The 23,740-nt window shown below is 45.3% G+C and overlaps 1 protein-coding gene across 12 annotated transcripts in view; it reads left to right on the top strand.

Annotated features, from left to right (window-relative positions):
• The window catches only part of EPS15L1 (epidermal growth factor receptor pathway substrate 15 like 1), a 395,592-nt gene that overhangs the window by 252,445 nt on the left and 119,407 nt on the right, over window positions 1-23,740 (top strand). The gene's annotated exons all lie outside the window — the stretch shown is intronic.

Raw genomic sequence — 23,740 nt, 5'->3', positions numbered from 1 at the left:
GTACTTGGGTGTGGGATGAGTGCAAAAGTTTACAGCCTTTTCGGGGGAGAGGGGAGGGAACAGGGTTGTAATATCAAGCAATCATTTGTCCAAACTGCCTGTTGGACATTGAACATAAGTTGAATGAATAGTGCCAAAACTGGTAAGAAATAATAGGAAATAAAAAGCAAAAAAGCTGGCAGATTATAATTACCAGCTACAAGTCCTTGGAGTCTTTAAAAAAAAGTTGATATTTTAGCCAAATATTGTGAAAATTTATAGGACACAATATAACATTTTTTGGAGAAAATTGGTGAGCTTATTTTCGTGTTCAGGAGAATTATAGTAGTCGCATTAGTCCTGGAGAAAACTGGAGTCTTTATATGTTGTGATACAGTGCTGTTCAGGGACTGTAGCTTCCACTGAGTGAGGCTGGCACCTAAGTATTGGATCGGTGCATTCCTCTCAGGCTCCCTATTCCATACTGCCACAGTCTGATAGCTCCCTCCCACCCCCCATATGAGTTTAGTATCTCTCTTTCCACTTGTGGTCCTCCAAACTCATGTGGGATGTCAGCAGCCATGAAAACAGACTGCCTCAGATTACTGGGGCCTTCTCTCTGTTATGTCCTGCTTTCACTGATGTAACTTCCTGTGGGCAGGATGCAACAGAGAGAAGGCTGCAGGTGCATCCAGATGTAATCTGCTTTCATATCTGTTGCTGACCCACATGAGTTTAGGGAGGGGAGGGAGAAATGCCAGATCTACTGTAGGGAGAGTGAGATATGCTGGACCAACCAGGTGGAGAGGGGAGGAGATGCTGGACCTACAGAGTGAGAATTAAATCAGATTGAGGGAAGAGAGAAGGGATGCTGGAACCAGGTGAAGGAAAGAGAGAGAGAGAGAGAAAAGAAGAGCTGGATGGATGAGAGATGCTAGTCCATTAGAAACATGATGGCAGATAAAGGCCAAATGGCCCATCTAGTCTTCCCATCCACAGTTATCGTTTTCTCTCTCCAAGAGATCCCACGTGCCTATCCTAGGCTCTTTTGAATTCAAACACAGTCTCTGTCTCCACCATCTCTTCTGGGAGACTGTTTCATGCATCTATCACCCGTTCTGTAAAAAAGTATTTCCTTTACGCCGGAGCCTATCATCTCTTAACTTCACCCTATGCCCTCTCATTGCAGAATTTCCTTTCAAATTAAAGAGACTCGACTCATGCGCATTTACATTACATAGGTTTTTAAACGCCTCTATCATATCTCCCCTCTCCCGCCTTTCCTCCAAAGTATACAGATTGAGATCTTTAAGTCTGTCCCCATACGCCTTATGATGAAGACCACATACCATTTTAGTAGCCTTCCTCTAAACCGACTCCATCCTTTTTATATCTTTTTAAAGGTGCGGCCTCCAGTATTGTACACAATATTCTAAATGAGATCTCACCAAAGTCTTATACAGGGGCATCAATACCTCCTTTTTCCTACTAGCCATATTTCTCCCTATGGAACCTGACATCTTTCTAGCTTTCATCGTCACCTTTTCAACCTGTTTGGCCACCTTAAGATCATCACATACAATCACATCCAAGTCCCGCTCTTCTGCGTGCACAGAAGCTCTTCACTCCCTAATCTGTACCGTTCCCTTGGGTTTTTGTAGCCCAAATGCATGACCTTGCATTTCTTAACATTAAGTTTTAGCTGCCAAATTTCATACCATTCTTCAAGCTTCGCCATGTTATTCACACCATCCGGCGTGTCTACTCTATTGCAGATTTTCATATTATCCGCAAAGAAGCAAATCTTACACGACAACCTTTTAGCAATATCATTTATAAAAATGTTAAAAAGTACAGGCCCAAGAACAGAACCTTGAGGTACGCCACTGGTAACATCCCTTTCCTCAGAGCGATCTCCATTGATCACTACCCTCTGTCTGAACCCATCCCAGGGGCAACAAGTTTATTTATTAGACATCTGTGTGGAACACTGTCAAAGGCTTTGCTAAAATCTTTGCTAACATCTAGCGCACATCCTCTATCCAATTCTCTGGTCACCCAGTCAAAGAAATTGATCAGATTTGTCTGACAAGACCTACCTCTAGTGAATCCATGTTGCCTCCGGTCCTATAATCCACAGGATTCCAGAAATCTGACCATTCTCTGTTTTAAAAGTGTTTCCATTAATTTGCTTATCACAGAAGTCTGATTTACCGGAAGTCCCTACTTCTTCCTTACTTCCACTTTTGTGGATAACAGGCAAATGAGAGAGATAGGGAGATGCTGGCTCTGGGGTTAGAGATGTGGGAGGAAAGGAAGAAGATAGACACATGGAGAGATAGAAACATTCTGGACACAGGAGAGGGGTTAAGGATGCTGAGGGGAGATAAAGGACAAGGCTAAATAAGAATATAGAGGAGAGATGCTGAGTATGGGGGTGAATAGGGACAGGGAGGCAGGGAAAATACTGGACAGGATGGATAGAGATTCAGAGGGAAGTTGGATCATAGACATGATGTTAAGTGGACAGGAGACCTTGCAAAGACAGGAAGACCCAGAGAAAATCAGAAGAGAGACACTGGGATCAAAACAAATGGAAAAATAAAATGCTCAGGCAACAAAGGTAGAAGAAAATATTTTATACTGAATTCATTAATTAAAATATACCGTTGGTGGAATTTAAATCAGTTGTATTGCAGAAGAGATTTTAAGATAATGTGTTTTTCTTGTGGGAAGGCACAGAGCAATCTCTTTTAGCTTTTGGCAAATGGTTAAATACGTTGGATTCACATTTGCAATGTGTGATATCGTATGATGCCACTGCATTTAATTTTTGGATTTGCTTATTATGAAACAAGGACATTTGAAAACTACCCTTTATTGTATACCATTGAGAGGAGCACTCTACTTCATTTTGGGAGTTTCCCTCCATATGCATTGAACTAAGTTCAGTTTACCAGTGAGCTAATTCCTAAGAATACAGCAAATTTGTGAATGCCTAGATACTGTAAACTGAGTCAGTTCTAGAGGCACTTCTGAAGATCTATTTAAAGGCTTATTTACTGCTTGATAATATTTATTTGGATTAATAGCAGTATATTTTAGCTTGTTTGCTTATCAGTAATAGCTTAGGTTTGGGAAGTATGCATCTGTGATGTCTTGCATTTCATTTTCTATTTCTCTAGCATTGCTGTATATGTAGAGTCTGACTACTTGAGTTTCCAGTTGGGTTTTTTGCTTTGAAATCTCTGTTATTGATCTGTGGTCCCTTATATTGAGGGGTGTGTCAGTGTTTTACATGTGTGACCAAAGTGTGCTATTTTGCTAGCATGCAGTTTTTTGTGTGGAGATCTGCAGCAGTCTCATTTTTCTGTTTTCTTACTAGGTAGTGTATTAGTGTTTTAGGGCAAAGTCTGTATTTAAAGTGCTGCCTTTTCAAGGACAAGGTTGTTGCTCTTTGAGTACTGGGAGTTAATGCTATGGTGATCAAAAACACACTCGGAGCCTTACCATTAGTTTATGCATAGTGTTTTGCAGTGAAAGGGATTGTATGATGGCATTCCCGGAGTGATGTCTAGGGTGCTGCCTTTTATAAGTAGAGTTTTTCTTATTTGAGTCCTGGATGTTAGTGTTGCTCTATTATGATAGATTTTCTGTGTAGGTCTGAAATATAATTTTTGCAGAATTTGCTTACAGAAGTTTGGGGGAGGGGTCTTCTTCCCCTTCCCGAGTCTCCACTACCTTGGGAGACATTGTGTTATAGGATCCCATCTTAATTTTTCTAACTGGAGCACTTTCAGTCCTAGCTACACCACTGGTGAAAACTTTTCTCCCTCTCCTGATTTCCCCTATTATTGCATACCATATTTTCACTCCATAAGATGCACCCTAGATGTAGAGGAGGAAAACAAGAAAAAAAAAAATATTATGAATCAAATTCTCCCAGCCAGGCTCTGCACCCAACCCCACACTCCTTGCCAGGCTCTGCACCCTGTCCCCCACTCTCTGCCAGGCTTTGTACTTTGTCCCCCCCCCCTCTCTGGTGGTCTAGTGGTAAGCAGGGACAGGGCACAGACGTCAAGGCAGATGACTTTTTAAAATATGCAATGTCACCTCAGTAACAACTATAGAAAAATAGACAAATATAGTGCAAAATATAGACAGCAGACATAAATTCTCAAAACTGACACATTTTGATCACTAAATTGAAAATAAAATAATTTTTCCTACCTTTGGTTGTCTGGTGATTTCTTTCTTTCTTTCCTTCCTCAGGCCCAACAATTGTCCCTTTCTCCCTCCCTCCTTCCTATGACCCCCCACCAATGCCTTCCAGCCTTTGTCCTATTCCTTCCCCCCCTCCCCCCCGGTTGTCTGGTGATTTCTTTGTTTCCTTCCTCAGGCCCAACAATTGTCCCTTCCTTCCTCCCTCCTATGTTCCCCTCACTGCCTTCCAGCCTTTGTCCTCTACTGCCCCCGCCCCAAGCCTGCCTGCCCACTGGATTTAATTACTTCCCGCTGCTGCCGCTGTGAGGACACATCGATGAAGCAGTAGCGTCAGCGGGGTACTCCTGGCTCAACAGCAGATCGAACTCATCAACGCGGCACCTCATGCCATGGCCTCGCTGTGGCCCAAGAGTGAGGGACGAGCAGGGAGCCAGCAGCGCATCACTCCCTCTGAACAGAATGAATTGCTGGGAAGGGCCAGGCTGGTGCAGCGATTTCACACCACCGGCCCAGAAGCCTTAGCCACAACGTCAATTCTGATGGACTGATGGTATGGTCCAGCCAATGGCTGGCCTGGACCTTCTCTCCAATGTCAGAATTGAAGTCGGGAGTAAGGTTTCTGGGCTGGCGGCGTGCAATCGCTGCACCTGCCTGGCCTTTCCCTTCCTCTACTTATGGCGGCAGCAAGCAACCAGTAGCAGTGGGCGAGGGGTGGGCGGCAGTCTAAATAAGATAGGGGGGGGCATATTCGCTCCATAGGACGCACCCTTTTTTCCATCCATTTTTTGGGGGGAAAAAAGTATGTCTTATGGAGCGAAAAATATAGTATATGTCACACTGAATGGCTTCTGATCTTTAAACAAAATGTATTATTAGACAAAGGGAACCTAAGAAAATATAAGTTTTAAATTATTGCTTCACTCATTTAAGGAACAAAATTATCTAACATCCATATTGCCCACATGAAAAAGTAACTGTCCTCAACTGACAGATTTAGGGCTTCCTTTACAAAGCCGCAGTAGAGGTTTCTGACATGTGTAGTAAGGTAAATGCTCCGACGCTCATAGGAATTCTATGAGTGTTGGAGCATTTACCTTGCTAGGCTGCAGTAGAAACCTCTACCGCAACTTTGTAAAAGCCAGCGTTAATTGATGATTTGATTCAGCTGAACACAGCCAGGCTTGATTGCACCCAGCCCTGTTGAACTTAAATCTTACAATATTGAACCTTATCATGAGAGTGAAGTAGTCAACACAAAGTTTCTACAAGAATGCTCTGCATAATCAATGGCAATTCTAGAAGAGATGAGAAAATAAAGTTGCTGAAATGTCTGTCTGGAAAGCCATTTTTAAAGCTCTGAGACTCGACCGAGCCGCAATGAGAGCCATCATTTCCAAATAGAGAAGACTTAGAACTGTAGTGAATCTTAGGAGTGGTCTGTCTGCCAAAGTTATTCAAGGGCACAGTGACAACTGATCCAGGAAGTCACAAAACATCCCAGAAGAACATTCAAAGAACTGTAGGCTTCTCTAGCCTTAGTCAAGATTAATATTCATGACTTCAGAATAAGAAAAAGACAGGCCAAAAATGGGATTCATGGGAGAGTAACAAGGTGGAAACTGCTGCTATCCAAGAGTACCATACATGTTCGTCTCACATTTGCAAAAACACACCTGAATGATACCCAAATCTTTTGGGAAAATGTTCTATGGACAGATGAGTCAAAAATTGAACTCTTGACTGTTGTTATGAATTTCTTATTGTGACATACTGTATGTGCTTTATGCCAGACATAATGGGATCTGTGTTGTCCAAACATGGTGGTGGTAGTAGTGTAATAGTGTGGGATGCTTTACTACAGGTCCCGGAAAACTTGCCATTATTGAAGGAACCATGAATTCTGCATTGTACCAGAAAATTCTTAAGGTGAATATGCAGTCGTCTATCTGTAAGCTGAAGTGTAATTGAGTTTTGCAGCAAGACAATGATCCAAAATGCAAAAGCAAGTCTACATCTGAATGGCAGTGTGTGGCTACTAAAATGATCAGTGATCTTTGTCACAAAATGTGTGGGGACAGCCTTAGATATCAATATGTACAGTTTGGAAGAAAGGGGGAGAGGGTAGACATTAGACATTTGAATATCTCCATGGCATAAACTGAAAGGAAATTCTAGAATGATAAGGCACGGGTGAAGTTAAATGGGATAGACTCGGGAGTAATCTAAAGAAATACTACTTTATGGAAAGGGTGGTGGATGCATATAACAGTCTCTCAGTGAAGGTGATGGAAATAAAGACTGTATCTGAATTTAAGAAAGCATGAGACAAGCACACTTGATTTTTTTTTTAGGAATAGGAAGAGATAGTGGATGGTATGCATGGACCCCTTACCTGCCATCATTTTCTCTATTTCTGTGTCAAGTTTTGGATTGGTTTAGTCAGTCTTGACTTGAACCCAATTAGCAGTTAATGCATGAACACCTACGTGTGTGTCTGAAATGAGCAGTTCATGCGTGAAAACCTATAAATGTCTCTGAATTAAAGCAGTTCTACAAACAGTGGGCTAAGATTAGGAATTGGTTATCAGATAGAAAACAGAGGGTAGGGTTAAATGGTCACTTTTCTCAATGGAGGAGAGTAAACAGTGGAGTACCACAGGGGTCTGTACTGGGACCGGTGCTATTTAACTTATTTATAAATGATCTGGAAATTGGAACGATGAGTGAGGTGATTAAATTTGCAGATGACACTAAACTGTTCAAAGTTGTTAAAACGCATGCGGATTGTGAAGAATTTCAGGCTGACCTTAGGAAATTGGAAGACTGGGCGTCCAAATGGCAGATGAAATTTAATGTGGACAAATCAAACTGATGCACATTGGGAAGAATAACCTGAATCACCTTGCTAGGGTCCACCTTGGGGATTAGCGCGCAAGAAAAGGATCTGGGTATCATCATAGACAATACGATGAAACCTTCCGCCTAATGTACGGCGGCCAAAAAAGCAAACAGGATGCTAGGAATTATTAAAAAGGGATGCTTAACAAGACTAAAAATGTTATAATACCCATGTATTGCTCCATGGTGTGGACCTCATTTGGGGTAGTGCATTCAATTCTGGTCGTCTTATCTCAAGAAAGATATAGTGTTGCTAGAAAAGGTTCAAAGAAGAGCGACCAAGATGGTAAAGGGGATGGAACTCCTCTCAAATGAGGAAAGACTAAAATGGATAGGGCTCTTCAGCTTGGAAAAAAGACGGCTGAGGGGAGATATGATTGAAGTTTACAAAATCCTGAGTGGATTGATTTTTCACTCTGTCAAAAATTACAAAGACTAGGGGACACTTGATGAAGTTATAGGGAAATACTTTTAAAACCAATAGGAGGAAAAATTTTTTCACTCAGAGACTAATTAAGCTCTGGACCATGTTGCCAGAGGATGTGGTAAGAGCAAATAGCATAGCTGGTTTTAAGAAAGGTTTGGACAAGTTCCTGGAGGAAAAATTCATAGTCTGTTATTGAAAAATACATGGGGGAAGCCACTGCTTACCCTGTATCGGTAGCATGGAATGTTGCTACTCCTTGGGTTTTGGCCAGGGACTAGTGACCTGAATTGACCACCGTGAGAATGGGCTACTGGGCTTGATGGACCTTGGTCTGAGCCAGTAAGGCTGTTCTTATGTTCTATAGGTGAGACAACTAGTTATTAAGTTTAGAGGGCAGTTACTTTGTTCCTTAAATAAATAAAGTAATTAAAAAATTGAGTTACCGGTATGTATTTATTCAGGTTCTCTTTGTCTAATATTACATAATATTTAAAGATCAGAAGCCTTACAGTGTGACAAATTCAATAATAGAGAAAATCAGGAGGGAGGGAGCAAACTTTCATGTCGCTTTACTTTAAAAAGACCAGAGAAAGATGAAGCATTGAGCAGATGTTACTTCTTAAGCTGAAAGTCTATGCTTGACATGTTCCATTTTTGGCCCTTTAATGTCAGGATCTACAAACTGGTTCTTTAAGGTTAATATAAGAAGGAAGAAAAAACCGTGGCTGCCTTGAGGCTTTGAGTGCCTTGTAAACCTACCATCCAACTGCTTTTATGGTCTGAAACCCCAAGAGCAAACATGTGAATCCCTGACATTTTATCTTAACTGTATATTATGAGAAGTGCTATTTTTTTACCAGTGCTTTTAGAGCACTCTGGCTTAAAATTGATTCACCAATTCACATCGGTGAATCAATTTGAATCGATTCACTTTCACAAAAAATCGGACTCACCGATTCAATGAGTCCTGTTACCTCTGGGTCTCCTAAAGCAGCAGTGGTGGCGGTGACCAGCGGGAAGAGGTAGTGCTAGGAACTGGCTGCTCCTGGCCTGCCCCACTGGGGCCTTCCCTCTGCCCCGTCACTGATGATGTAACAGGGAAGCCCTGGCATTGCAGGCCAGAAGCAGCCCATTCAGAGCTGCCTGTTCCTGCTGGCCACCATGCTGCTGCTTTGGGATGTCAGATCTCATGGTAGAGGGGGGTCAGTTGGGATGTCAGATCTCATGGTAGAGGGAGGTACTGCACAGGGGGATAGGAGGGATAGAAAGCTGCTGCACATGGGGGGAGAGAGGAAGAATTGTTGGACATGGGGTGGAGGAGAGGAAGGAAGAGATGCAACAGAGGTAGAAAGGGGTGAGAGGGAGAAATCCTGCATATGGTGGAGGGGAGGGAAACCTTGGAGAAGATAGGGAAAAATGTTGGACATAGGGTGGAGGGCAGGGAGAGATGGTGCTTATGGAGAGAAAGAAGTGTTGTACATGATAATGGAGGGGAGGAAGAGAGAGATGCTGCATGGAGGGGAATAGAGTGGTTTGACCCAGGGCACAAGCAGGGAGAGAGAGATGGTAGACAGTGGGAAAGAAACAGAAATGTTGGATATGGCAGTGGAAAGGAAAATACAGAGATGGAAGATGAGTGGTGAACACAGAGAAAGAAGAAAACGCCAAATTGGCAGGAGACCCTGGCGAGCAAGTTAACAGAAGACAAACAGAAACCAGAGCCTGGGACCAACTTGATTTGAATAATAAAATGACTAGACAACAAAAAGTTGTAAAAATGATTTTATTTTTTGTTTTGTGATTACAATACAAGGGCTAGTCAAAAAGTGTCAGACCTTAATTTTTCTTGCATAAACAAATAAAACTAGGGAGGTGTGGTTTGGTGCACGTATGTAGGCGACCCTTATGCGCATGCTTGAATTTTGAAATGTATATCCTGCCAGAGCTGGTGATATTAAACAGTGAGCTTGAGCTAGGACCTAACAGAGAAAGGAAAAGTCTTTTTTTTGTTTATTTTGTTTACACCATAGCGCTGGTGTGGAATTGGAAAGGGCAAAGGGTAGTGGACTGGGCGAAGAGGTTACAAAATAAACCCGCTGGGACATTTGAAAAAAAAATGCCAGATTGGGCAGGAAAAATTAATTCAATGGGCCAAATTGAATCGAAAAAATTTTCCCTGAATCGGGCAGCACTAATTAGTTGCTTAATTTGTTTGTAGAACATTTGGCCTGTAGGTGGCAGCAGTCTCCAGCAATAATATGCAACTTTGAGAGAAGTGCATTGTTCATAAACTGCAGGGATATGCTGATAGGTCAGATGCAACTGTAGCTTTCAGTGTATGTCAAATTAAAACTCCACAGATGTAAGTCTTGCTCCTGTGATCTGATAGTGGTTTGTTTGTTTTTTTAAATCTGGGGTGGAGAGGGGGAGGGAAGGAATGTAATGTAATTTATTTCTTATATACCGCTACATCCGTTAGGTTCTAAGCGGTTTGAAGAAAATATACATTAAGATTATAAATGAGAAGTAAGAAGGTACTTAAAAAATTCCCTTACTGTCCTGAAGGCTCACAATCTAACTAAAGTACCTGGAAATTAATAAAGAAGAGAAAATAAAGATGGTTGAAAAAAGAAAAATTCTATGTGAATTTATAGGATGGAAATTAAACTGACAGTGAAGAACTATATGAAAAATACATATGGAATTCAGTTAGAGAGGGTAGGTTACAATCTATTTATGGTATTTGTTTAATTGGAAGGTGTTAAGGTGGGTAATTTGGGGGAAGGTTATCTGAAGGAAGGACTCAAAAGGGGTTTAATAGCCAAACAGCTTTGTAAGCTGTGCATGCCAATCTAATATTAGCCTCAATCAATAGATTTGTTTCATCAGACCTTAGACAACATGAAAAGGATATGTGACATCGGGGATTCCATATTTCATGAATCATTTTTAGCTGTCTATTGCCAGCATAAATCATTGACTTGCATCCAGAGATCTACAGTGGTCTAATGCAGTTAGCAGAAAGTACAGATTCTAGACCCTTAAAGCTAGACTGTCCAGATTTCCTTCAGGAAAGCCTAGGAATGGAGATAACTAGAGCAGTGTTATCTTGAAATAGTAAAAAGCTGCTGCATGCAGGTCCCTTCTAACAAGAGCATTGTATAATCCAGCCTGGAGAAAACAAAGGTATGTACTAACTCTTGTATCCCATATGTGAAATATGGAGGATTCTGGCACAGGTCACAGATCATAGGAGTATTTCCTGGAAAATGTCAAAATATACTCATAAGTTGCGCCATATTGAGCCAGACCAAAAGTGACCCAAAGTACCTGGTGAGATCGCAAGAAGAAGATCCATTCCACTCTTCTCTGGATTCCTTACATAAAGCACCATAGCATTCTAATTTGGAGGGAGGTACAAGTGTTTGATGTGTCCAACATCCTGCTTCTTGACAGTGGCCAATGTGGGTCACTTAGAAGAATCCACCAGATCCTAATAGGAAAATCACTCCAAAGACACCTAGGACTCTTTGGCTAATAATTCTTCATGGGCCTGCCCATTGTTAACTATCTTTGGGAGTTAGCCTAACTTAAGAACATAAGAATTATCATACTGGGACTAACTGAAGGTCCAACAAGCCCAAAAGTGGCCAACCCAGGTCCCAACTACCTAGCAAAATTACAAGTAGTAAAACAGATTTTATGCTGGTTATCCTAGGAATAAGCAGTGGATTTCCCCATGCCATCTCAATAATAGCCTATGAACTTCTCTTTTATGAAATTATCCAAACCTTTTTTAAACCCTGCTAAGCTAACTGTTTTCACCACATTGTCCAGCAACGAATTCCAGTTTAATTACATGTGTGAAGAAATATGTTCTCTGGTTTGTTTTAAATCTACTACTTAGTAGCTTCATAGCATGCCCCCCAGTCCTAGTATTATTGGAAAAAGTAAACAAGCAATTCACATCTACACTTTCCACTCCACTCAGTATTTTATAGAGCTCTATCATATCACCCCTGAGCTATCTCTTTTACAAGCTGAAGAGCTTTAGCCACTTTAGCCTTTCCTCATAGGGAAGTCGTCCCATCCTATTGTATCATCCCTGTACCTTTTCTAATTCTGCTATATCTTTTTTGAGATATGGGGACCAGAATTGCACACATTATTCAAGGTGTGGCTGTACCATAGAGCAATACAAGGGCATTATAACTTTTCATCTTTGTTTTCCATTCCTTTCCTGATAATTCCTAACATTCTATTTGCTTTCTTAGCTGCTGCCGCACATTGAGCTGAGGGTTTCAAGTATCCTCAATGATGACACCTAGATCCTTTTCATGGGCAATGACTCCTAACAGAGAACCCAGCATCACGAAGCTATAGTTTGGGTTCCTATTTCTCATATACATCGCTTTGTACTTATTCACATTAAACGACATCTGCCATTTTGATGTCCAGTCTCTCAAGGTCATCTTGCAATTTTTCACAATTCTCTTGCAGTTTAACAGCTTTGAACAACTTTGTCATCAACAAATTTAATTATTTCACTAGTTATTCCCATTTCTAGATCATTGATAAATATGTTAAAAAGCAGCAGTCCCAGCACAGACCCCTGGGGAACTCCATTATTTATCACTATCAACAATATGCAGGTAGAGTAAATTTCTTTAAATTCATATACCAAATATACCTGCTCACTCCTTAAACAAGTTAAACATGCATTTCAAACTTGTATCATGCATTTTATTTATGCAAGAAGGAAAAAAGCCTCAGATCCCCGTCATCAGCCAGAACAAATCTTGCTGAAGACTAGATAGGGTAAGAACCTCACGGGCTTCAAAAAACATCCATGCTCACTGTTATTAATGCTTTTAAACTCAATACGGATGTATTCACACTCAAATTTGCTATCATTTACTTTGAAAACACAGCTCTGCAGCACAGGTCTGTACCCCACTATTTACCCTTCTCCGTTGAGAATATTAACCATTTATACTCTCTGTCTTCTGTCTTTTAACCAGTTCTTAATCCATAACAGGGCATTGCCTCCTATCTCATGACTTTCCGATTTCATCAGAACTCTTTCATGAGGTACTTTGTCCAATGCCATTTTAAAATCCAAATCCATAATATGAGGGATGTTAAATAATTTATCTACCTCAGTAGGAAAAAAACAATTTTCAAAAATATTTTGTTTTATTTTTCAATATATAGCTCCATACATTTCATCCACTTTTCCTGCAATGACTTTAACCCCTTTGAAAAAAATTCTGCTTGATATTCAAACCAGGACATCACAGCTTCCTTGACATCTTCATCACTTGAAAACTGCTGTCCACGGAGAGATTTCTTCAAAACTCAGAACAAGAAATAATCCGAGGGAGCCAGGTCAGGACTGAAGGGTGGATGGTTCAGCTTCTGAAACCCATATTATCAGATAGTGGCCTGTAATTTGCATGAAGAAGCAGCATGCCTGCTGTGAGTTTTCCTTGTCTTTTCTCCTTGATTCACTCCTGCAAAGCGATCATTCTGTTGATGTAACTCTCCCCAGTTATGGTTGTCTTGGGTGGCATGAACTCCAGAAGCAAAAGTCCTTCATCATTCCAGAAGACAGTTGCCATGACTTTGTCTGCAGATTTTTCTATCTTGAACTTTTTTGGGGTGGGGGATGACTTGTGCTTTCACTGTTGGAGTCCACGTAGCTCCTGAAGTACTTGGGGAGCAGTCTTCAAAACCACCCGAGAGTACTCCTTTTGTCCAACACACACAGGATCAAGCTTTAGTTACAGATCTGCATTGACTCCGTTTTGGACTCAGGAGCTCTGATAGACCCAAGTCTCATCTCTAGTCACCAAACGATAAAAATTCACTTGGTCTTCAAGGAGCATCTCCAAATTCTCCTGACAGCACTGGAGCCTCACCTTCTGACATGGTGCCAGCATCTTGGAACCCTTCTTGCACTAACCTTGGACATGCCCAACTTTTAATGAATTATTTTCTAGACTGTGCCTGCCGAGATGCCCATTTCTTCAGCTATTTGTCTGACAAAATTAAATAATCAACTTTCTTGCATATTTCTGTGGAAGTTGCTTCCACAGGTCGTCCAGTGTAAGGGTCATCACCAATGAAGAGAATTAGAAGATAGACAAAATCAGAAGGAGAAACTGGGACTAAAAGCAAAATGACCAGACAACAAAAGGTAGAAAAAATAATTTTATTTTCTATTTTGTGATTACAGTGTGTCAAATTTGAAATGTGTATCCTGTCAGAGCTGGTGTTAGACAGCAAGCGTGAACTAGGACCTAAAAGAGAGAGGAAAAGTCTTTTTTATTTATTTTGTATCCCTATACTTCTACTAAGACTAACCTCCTCCCTTGCTGGCGTGTAGCGTAGGTGATTGATCCGACACTCATAGAAGTCCTGTGAGCGTCTGAGCAGTTGCCGCCACTGCTGGCACTGGGGCCTACACTGTGTGTTAGTAAAGGAGGGGGTAAGTATCTTAATAAAAAATTTGGCCCGCGACTTAGCCTGTGTTTCAGCCCCTTATGTGATTTCAGTTTGGCACCCCTGATTTAGTGAGATACTGGAAGGGGTGAGGGAAAGAGATGGCAAGCTGTAGGTAGACACAATGAAAGGGAAATTGAGGACTGGAAAGTAAGAAGATTAGAGGTAGAAAACAAATTGAGAAAGAAGAGCAGGAAAGGGAGAGAGAGAGATACCAGAGCTTTGGGGGAGGGAGAGGAGACAGATACCAGATCTGAAGGCAAGAAAGGAGGAGAGAGATGCTAAAAACCACCTAGGGGAGGGAGTGAGAGATAGAAAGGAAGAAGACAGAAATGCCAGACCATGGAAGGAGTGGAGAGAAGAAGATGGGTGCCAGACCAGTGTAGGGGAGAGGGAGAGACAGAAAGTTTCTGGTAGAAACATAGAAATAGAGCAGATGCCATAAGGAAGAGGTAGAGAGAAGACAGACATGGAAGGAAGAGAATGACGAGAAGATGAGGAAAGCAGAAACCAGACAGCAAAGATAGAAAAAAAATTTATATTTCTTTTCTTTTTGCTTTTAGGATAAAGTAGTATTGTAACTGTGTTCAGTATAAAACTATTCGAGGCTTGTGTGGATGGGATCAGATGGTTTGCGGGGGTGGGGCGAGGACTGGGACTGAGTTCGCAGGGACAGTGCGGAGACGGAGACAAGTTTTTCCCCCATGTCATTCTCTAATCTGGGTAGTGTGCTTAGAGGGGAAGGGGCAAATTTTGGTGATATTGTAGAGATAGAAGCAGTTTGTGTGTAGAAAATTATGTTAGTAGAAAATGTGCATAGAAAATGAGAGGTCTGTATCGAAGATGACTCCAAGGTTGCGAGCAGAGGAGACTGGAGGATGACAGTATTATTTACCGAGATGGAGAAAGGAGGAGGAGGAGCAGAGGGTTTAGGAGGAAAGAAAAGCAGCTCAGTCTTGGACATGTTTAGTATTTTGATCCCTTTCTGTCTGTTGTAGTTTCAGATGATGGCAAGACATCCAGGCAGCAATGTCAGCCAAACAGACAGAGCCTTTTCTTGGACTTTAGGTGAAATTTCAGATGTAGAGAGGTAAATCTGGAAGTCATAAGCATATAGGTGATATTAAAAACCATGGGAGGAGGGCAACGAGGGAAGAGGTGTAGAGAGAGAGGAGAAGAGATCCTGAGACAGATCAGGATAGGCTGGATAGCAACTCCAGTGGTGGCTTAGTGTGGCCAGTAGTGCTGCCCGATTCACGATTCGAATCGGTTCACAATTCACTTCGGGTGAATCGATTCGAATCGATTTAAAACAAAAAAAAATCGGCCTCCTGATTCAGTAACTGACCCTCCCCCCTCACCCCCTAAAGCAGGAGCGGCAGCACTGACCGGCCGCTGCCGCACCTGCTTTAGAGTGCGAGGAGGGAGGGTCAGTCAGGAAGTGCTGGTGTCCGGCTTCCCCCCAGCCTCCTGCGCATGATTTACCTACTAGCAGCAGCCTGCAGAGAAGATCGCTGGGGCTAGCAATCTCTGCAAGCTGCTATAGGTCTTCGGAGATGTTTCCTCTGCCACAGTCCTGCCCCTCCTCTGACATCAGAGGCAGGATCATGGCAGAGGAAACATCTCCGAAGACCTATAGCAGCTTGCAAAGATTGCTAGCCCTAGTGAACTTTTCTGCAGGCTATTGCTAGTAGGTAAATTGTGCACGGGAGGCCAGGGGGAACACGCAGGCCTTCCGGGGTGGGGTGCAGGACTTCAGGGGTGGAATGCAGAGCTTCGGGGGGGTGTAGGCCTTCAGGAGAGGGGGGCCCTGGTGTAGAAGTACACAGAGGGAGGGAGGGAGAGAAGGGGGGGTTTAAAGAGACGTGCATATGCTGGATTTTGGGGGAGAAGAAATAATGGGTCTAAAAACAGAGGAGAGGGAGAGAGATGGTGGACAATGGGATTTAGGGAGGGAAGGAACAGAAAAGGAAAGAAGTTGGACACAAGGGATGGTGTGGAGGGGGGGATAGAGATACTGGATAGGAGGGTAGTTGGGAAAAGAAAGGGAGATATGGTGGACCCTGGGGTTGTGGGGAAAGAGGGAGTGATGCTGGATGAAAGGGTAGTTGAGAAAAGGTGGATCTGTAGATGGAGATGAAAAAAGGAAAGATGCCAGACCTCCGGGGGAGGGAAGGTAAACGGAAGGGGAGGACAGAGATAGAAGATGGATGGTTAGCACAGAGAAAGAAGAAAGGAGACTCTGGCAAGCAAGTTATCAGAAGACAACCAGAGCCTGGGACCAACAAGATTTAAATAATAACCATACAACAAAAGGTAGAAACAATAATTTTATTTTCTGGTTTGTGATTACAGTATGTCAGATTTGAAAAGTGTATCCTGCCAGAGCTGTTGTTAGACCGCAAACATGAGCTAGGATTTAACAGAGAGAGGAAAAGTCTTTTTTTGTTTGTTTATTTTGTTTATACCACAGCGCCAGTGTGGTTAGGAGAAGGCAAAGGGGGTGAAGAGGCTATAAAATAAAACCACCAGGATGTTTGGAAAAAACACCCAATTGGGCAGGAAGATTGAATCGAATCAAATCGAAAAATGGATTCAATAGGCTGAATCGAATCGAATCAATTTTTTTTTCCTGAATCGGGCAGCACTAGTGGCCAGTGCCAGGTGAACTTCTACAGCCCGTGTTCCATGTTTTCCATTATGGATCAGGAGAAAGAATGCACGTTTTTACCACATTCATATAGTCGGAGTACAAGTCTTGTCTATCTCAGAGAAGAGGGGAAAAACATCTTACAGTGGAACTTAGCAAGCAAAATGAATAATTACTGGATTATTGGTTTAACATTGCCTCAAAAATGAATGTGTTGGGCATACCAGATGGGCCACACAGCTTTATCTGCTATCATTTATTATGTTACTATGTGTAATGCATAGCAAGGAATGCCCACCTTTCAGTGATCAGAATTTTCTGGCAGGTCTGAAACTGTTGGTAGGCTTCGGTATGAGCATTTTGCTTCTAAATTCAAACTGTTTATGTATGTTTTGTGTGCGTGTGTGTCCCGCATCTAACAGCTGCATCCTGGCCATAGGCGCAGAACATACACGCACATAAGACACGCAACAACTGCTTTCCAAAATCGCACCGGGGGAAAAAAATATTTCTGCTGTACCAAAGAGGCTTTGGCTGTAACTAAAAATTTGTGGGGGTTTCCCCCTGACTGCTGTTTAAGTTTAGTTAGGAGCTTCGGTGACCACAGCCCTGCACTATACTGGGCCTGTGCACAAGAGCTGTACCTACCGCTTGACTCTTGTGCATAGGTGCCAGGCACAGTTCCCATTTTCACCATGGTACTCTGCACAAACAGCGTGCATATACTGTAATTTGCATGTTCTTTGTGGTGAGCATTGCCTGGCAAATGAAAATTGCTCCCAACTCAGTGTTTTCCAACAGGTTGCTGGAGTAGAGAATGACAAGGGGGACAAATTTTTCCCCATCCCTGCGGAAACTCATGTTCCTGTCCCATCCCCATGGGTTCTTTTCCTGCCTCTGCCCCATTCCTGCAAGCTCTGTCCTCATCTGCACAAGCCTCAAACACTTTAAAATCATAAGTGTTTGAGGCTTGTGCGCTTAAGGCAGAGCTTATAGGAATGGGACAGGGGCAGCAACAAAACTCGCAGGGACTGGACGGGGAAATTGAGTTCCAGCGGGGATGGGGACAAATTTGTCCCTGTGTCATTCTCTGTGCTGGAGTTCTGTGCATCCGGCCCTTAAAGAGCAATTCGGTTCAACAGCAGCAGCCTCTACTTTTGGATTTGCTCAATGGTTGCTACACTCCTGCTTTTCATTCTTAACCCACATGTTTATTAACACCTTCACAAAAAAAAGATCTAGCAGATTGGTACGGTAAGATTTCCTTTTCCTAAACCTTCCATTTTTAAAAAAGATGTGTGGTGCCTTTAAAATGTATTTCATACATTAGGAGATTACCAGCATTTTCAAGATGGTATTTTTAAACAGCCTCTACCTCTTGTGCAAACTTAAACTAAAACTTTTAATTATATTATCTTTTTTTGTAACTATTTCTTAATTTTATTGGTGTCTTTTTTAAAAATGAAATGGTTCTACAGCAGTTTTACTTAATACACTCCCTTTGATGATTATGTCAAACGTTATTACATTTTGGTTACTATTGTCAAGCAGTCCCATAATCATCCTTGCATTGAAAACTAGATTGGAACAGTTTCTCTTCACCCTGGTTCCAGAACTATATGGCGTCTAGAAACATTATCTCCGTAGCATGTTCTAATGAAACGCCTAAAATACAAATAATAAGGAAGTGGCATGTGACTGCACTTCAGTTGATCAGTGCCGTGGGAAATTTATATTGATAGAGAAAAAGTTTGGAATTGGGGTGATATATCAAGGATATTAAAGGGTTGGCTTGGATGTGGTTTTATGAGATGAGCAGTTTTAATACTGTTTGTATTTTGTGCATGGGTCACTTTGAGACCATCTTGGAAAATATAAATAATAAGGGAAGAGAACTAACACTAGTGATGACTAGAGAGAAAAGTGATTTTAAAGGGAATAGACAGATATGAGCTGGCCTTCACTGTAAATGAGCAGATGCTACAACCAAATGTGAGCAAAGTCCAGGCCTGAAGCTGGAGGTGAATTTAAACTTCATGGCAGTATTGTATTTTGAACCAGTTTTGTATATTATCCCAGGACAAGCAGGCATGATATTCTCACATGTGGGTGACGTCATCTACGGAGCCCCGATGCGGAAGCATTTTCAAGCAAACTTGATTGAAGATTTAAGTTTGCTCTGCTGCTCCACGCATGCGTGCCTTCCTGCTCCACTAGGGGGTGCATCCCCTCGTGGTCTCCAGTTCAAAATTTTCCGCGAGCCTAGAAGACGTGTTTTTCAGGCTCTGCCCCAACTGCCTTCTAGCACCGCGATTTTTTTCTTGTTTTTTCACGATTAAGTCGCTGTGCGCGAATTCCTTACCTTTTTACTTGATTCCTGCTTCGTTTTCAACGACCCGGAGGCTTCCGGGTCCCCGTGGCCGCGTGGCTAATCGAGCCGCGGCTACTTTCGATTTAATGTCCCGGCCTTTGACCGGCTTTAAAAAGTGCACCCGGTGCGAGCGGCTTCTTTCTCTCACAGACCCGCATCGCCGGTGCATCCTTTGTCTGGGGGCGACTCATCCAACCGACTCCTGCCCCCAGTGCGCTATTTTCCAAAACCGGGCCCTCCGCCGAAGAAAAGCCCGCATGGCGGATCTCTTCACCCCGGACCAACCCCCCACTTCGGCCTCGAGGTCGGCCCTGGCCTCGGCCCCGGCCTTGACCTCGGCCCCGGAAACCTCGGCATCGCCTCGAGACTCGACCCCGAAGCCCTCGGGACAACAGAAAGCCTCGGCTCCGGGTAAGTCCCCTCTTCCCTCTTCAGGTTCTGTAACAGCGAAGAAGCCAGCCTCGGGGACAACGGCGACGCATGGCGGAAGCCCCATGCTTACAGCCCCGTCTAAGCCCTCCAAGCCTTCGGGCCGTGCCTCCACCACACGGGAATACTCTGATACGAGGTCGCCCCCGGTGGAGCGCACAGAGGCAGGGGACATGCCTTCGATGCTGTCCGTGCCCGTCTTCCAGGACCTACTCCGAGCGATGATCACGTCGGAGCTGTCCGCTGCAATGGCCCAGTTTCAATCGGCCTCGACCTCGAATGTGCCAGACCAACCTGAGCCTCACACCGAACAACCTCGAGGAAAGGTGCGCAATCCTCGCCGCATCCCATCCTCCTCGGACTCCTCGCCGAGACGCCCGAGACGTTCCCCCTCTGCGCACCGCCGAGGGGCAAAACGTCGGGCTAGAACGACAGAAACCTCGAACCGCCGTACCTCCAAGAAGGCCCGAGGTTCACCAACCCTACGAGGCCGTTCTCCCACACCTCGTACAGGACCACTAAGGGTGGCTGAGTTATCACTCTCCAACCCGCGTATCCTCCGAACCCCCCCCCGGACGCATTCTCCGAGGGAGTCCGGATCGAGGTCACCAACTCGACATCGATCGGTACCCCTAACCCCGGCATCGTCTCCGAGGGACTCCTCGAGACGCCGAAGATCGACAACCCCGGAACACTCTCACAGTGCTTCCCCAACCTCGGAGCATGGATCAGAGCATGAACCTCGATACTCGAGGGAAGCCTCCTTATCCTTCTCCACCCGGCGAAGGTCTCGTTCCCTGACCCCGCACGGGGCTCCGGGGACATCTCGCCCATCCTTCACTCGCTTTGTCCAAGACATGGGTCACGCATTGGACTTAGATCTCCAGTCCGACTCCAGATACTCTAAGGAGTACCTGGCGGAGCTGGATATGCCATCACTGCCCAGAGAGTCCCTTCGCTTACCACCTAACCCGGTACTCCAACAGGCCTTCTTCAGGAACCTGGAGACCCCCTACATGGTCACGGCCGTACCCTCCAAAATGGAGGCCAAGTACCGCACAGTACCTTATCCGGGATTCGAGCAACCACAGCTCTCCCACCAATCGCTGCTAGTGGAATCCTCCTTGAAAAAGGCTCACCCGTCCCGGGTCTCAGCAGCGGTACCCCCTGGCCGGGAAGGCCGAACCCTGGACAAGTTCGGCAGGAGACTATACCAAAACGCAATGATGGCCTCTAGGGTGCAAAGCTACACTTTCACCTTCACATCATACCTCAAACACCTCATTGGACTATTGAGAGCCTTTGAGACTGACCTACCGGCCTCCCGGCAGGAAACGTTCGGCCTGCTTTTAGAGTCCCTCTCCAACCTGCGCCTTCATCTATTCCACGCGGCCTACGATGGCTTCGAACTCTCCTCCAGAGAAGCAGCCTTCGCTATCGCCATGCGCCGACTAGCTTGGCTGCGCCTGGTCGACATGGACCCCAACTTACAGGACCGGTTAGCTAACCTCCCCTGCGTGGGAAAAGAATTGTTCGATGACACTATCGAGGCGGCGACAAAACGCCTCTCCGAGCATGAACGCTCATTTGCCTCCCTTGTCCGGCAAAAGCCCAAACCGCCAGCGCCCAGGCCATACAGGGCCCCTCCGCGCCGCTACCCACAAAAGTCCACCCCTGCTTTCTCGCGGCCCCCACCCAGACGTCCGCAAGCCCATCACAGGGCCATGCCCAAGTCCCAACCGCCCGCGACCACCAAACCATCCCCGTCCTTTTGACGGGACACGCGGAAGGGGGCGGGCCCCCTCCGCCATAGTCCCAGGCTGCCTTCCCATCGGAGGTCGACTCAAAGCCTTTTACCCTCGCTGGGAACAACTCACGACGGACGCATGGGTCCTTGGCGTGATCTCATCAGGGTACTCTCTCAACTTTCGGGCCATTCCCCCGGACAACCCCCCAAGGAATTGCCCTCCCAACAGGACTCAGCTACCTCTACTCCTCTCCGAAGCTCGAGACCTGCTTCGCCTGAGAGCAGTGGAGAAGGTCCCCCCCGACCAACGGGGGAAGGGCTCCTACTCCCGTTACTTCCTGGTACCGAAAAAAACGGGAGACCTACGCCCAATACTAGACTTGAGACGCCTCAACAAATTCCTGGTACGGAAAAAGTTTCGGATGCTCTCACTACCAACACTCTACCCCCTGATCGACGAGGGCGACTGGCTCTGCTCCCTCGATCTCAAGGAGGCGTACACACATGTCCCAGTGCACCCCGCTCACCGCAAGTTTTTGCGTTTCCAAGTAGGGGACTGGCACCTACAATACCGAGTCCTCCCCTTCGGACTAGCATCATCACCTCGGGTCTTCACCAAGTGCCTCGTGGTGGTAGCAGCAACCTTACGCTCCCAGGGCCTCCAGGTATTCCCCTATCTGGACGACTGGCTAATCAAAGCCCCGTCCAAAGAAGGGGCTATCTCAGCGACCCAACAGACTATTACCTACCTACAAAGTCTGGGGTTCGAAATAAACTTCCCAAAATCTCAACTACGCCCCTCACAATCCCTACAGTTCATCGGGGCCACGCTGGACACGGTTCGCCTCCGTTCCTTCCTCCCCCCTCCGCGCCTGGAGGCGTTAGTAAGTCTGAGCCGAAGGATCTCTCGGCTGACCTCAGTATCAGCCCGACAGATGATGATCCTCCTGGGCCACATGGCCTCCACCGTCCATGTCACACCCTTCGCCCGCCTCCATCTGAGAATCCCTCAATGGACCCTGGCGTCTCAATGGCGTCAAGACCGGGACCCGATCGACCGCTCCGTGACAGTGACTCCTTCATTGCAACGATCGCTCCGCTGGTGGGCCGACTCTTCAAATCTTTCCAAAGGTTTGCTCTTCCTCACCCCACCCCACAGCAAGGTACTCACCACGGACTCGTCGGAGTACGCTTGGGGAGCCCATCTGGACGGCCTGCGCACCCAAGGAATGTGGTCAGCACAAGACCGCCGCTGCCACATCAACGTGCTAGAACTTCGGGCCATCTACCTCGCAGCAGTAGCCTTCCAACATCTGCTCCGCGACCGAGTGGTTCTCATCCGAACCGACAATCAAGTAGCGATGTACTACGTAAACAAACAAGGGGGCACAGGGTCTTGGCCCCTTTGCCGGGAAGCCCTGCGCCTCTGGAAATGGGCAATCTCCAACAACACCTTCCTTCGGGCGGTGTACATACAAGGAGAACAAAACTGCCTGGCGGACAGACTCAGCCGCCTCCTCCAGCCACACGAGTGGTCACTACACTCTCAGGCCCTACGAGGAGTGTTCGAACGGTGGGGGACACCTCAAATAGACCTGTTCGCGTCCCCTCACAATCACAAGCTGCCTCTCTTCTGCTCCCGGATATACTCCCCGGACCGGCTCGAGGCCGACGCCTTCCTCCTCGATTGGGAGGGAAGGTTCCTGTACGCGTTCCCGCCGTTCCCTCTGATACTGCGGACGCTTGTCCACCTGAAAACAGTACAAGCCACCCTGATCCTGATTGCCCCTCGCTGGCCACGCCAACCGTGGTTTTCCCTTCTACTTCAACTCAGTGTCAGAGATCCACTGCCTCTGCCTCTGTTTCCCTCTCTACTGTCACAGGGTCAGGGTTCACTGTTACATCCCAATCTTCAATCTCTTCATCTGAATGCTTGGTTTCTCTCCCCCTGACTGCTCTCCCCGTGTCTCAATCAGTCAAGGAGATATTGGAGGCCTCCAGAAAAACCTCGACGAGAACCTGCTACTCCCAAAAGTGGACCAGATTCTCAACCTGGTGCTCCTCCCACAGCCAGGACCCGGTGTCGGTCCCCGTCCCCCTGGTCCTTGACTATCTACTTCAACTATCTCATTCCGGCCTAAAGACCAACTCCATTCGAGTACACCTCAGTGCGATTGCGGCCTTTCATCAGCCCCTGGAAGGGAAAGCCCTCTCGCTCCATCCCTTAGTCACTCGCTTCATGAAGGGCCTGCTGAACGTCCACCCCCCTCTCAAACCTCCCCCGGTGGTTTGGGACCTTAACGTGGTTCTGGCTCAACTAATGAAACCCCCATTTGAGCCCCTAGACAAATGCCATCCAAAATTCCTCACTTGGAAGGTAATTTTCCTACTTGCACTCACGTCCGCACGGCGGGTTAGTGAGCTACAAGCCCTGGTAGCGGACCCACCCTTCACGGTATTCCATCACGACAAGGTTGGTACTCCGCACCCATCCAAAGTTCCTACCTAAAG

This window comes from Geotrypetes seraphini, chromosome 8 (genome assembly GCF_902459505.1).
Source record: "Geotrypetes seraphini chromosome 8, aGeoSer1.1, whole genome shotgun sequence".
NCBI lineage: Eukaryota > Metazoa > Chordata > Amphibia > Gymnophiona > Dermophiidae > Geotrypetes > Geotrypetes seraphini.
Note: the sequence above shows the minus strand (reverse complement) of the source record. Positions and strands in the feature narration are given on the sequence as shown.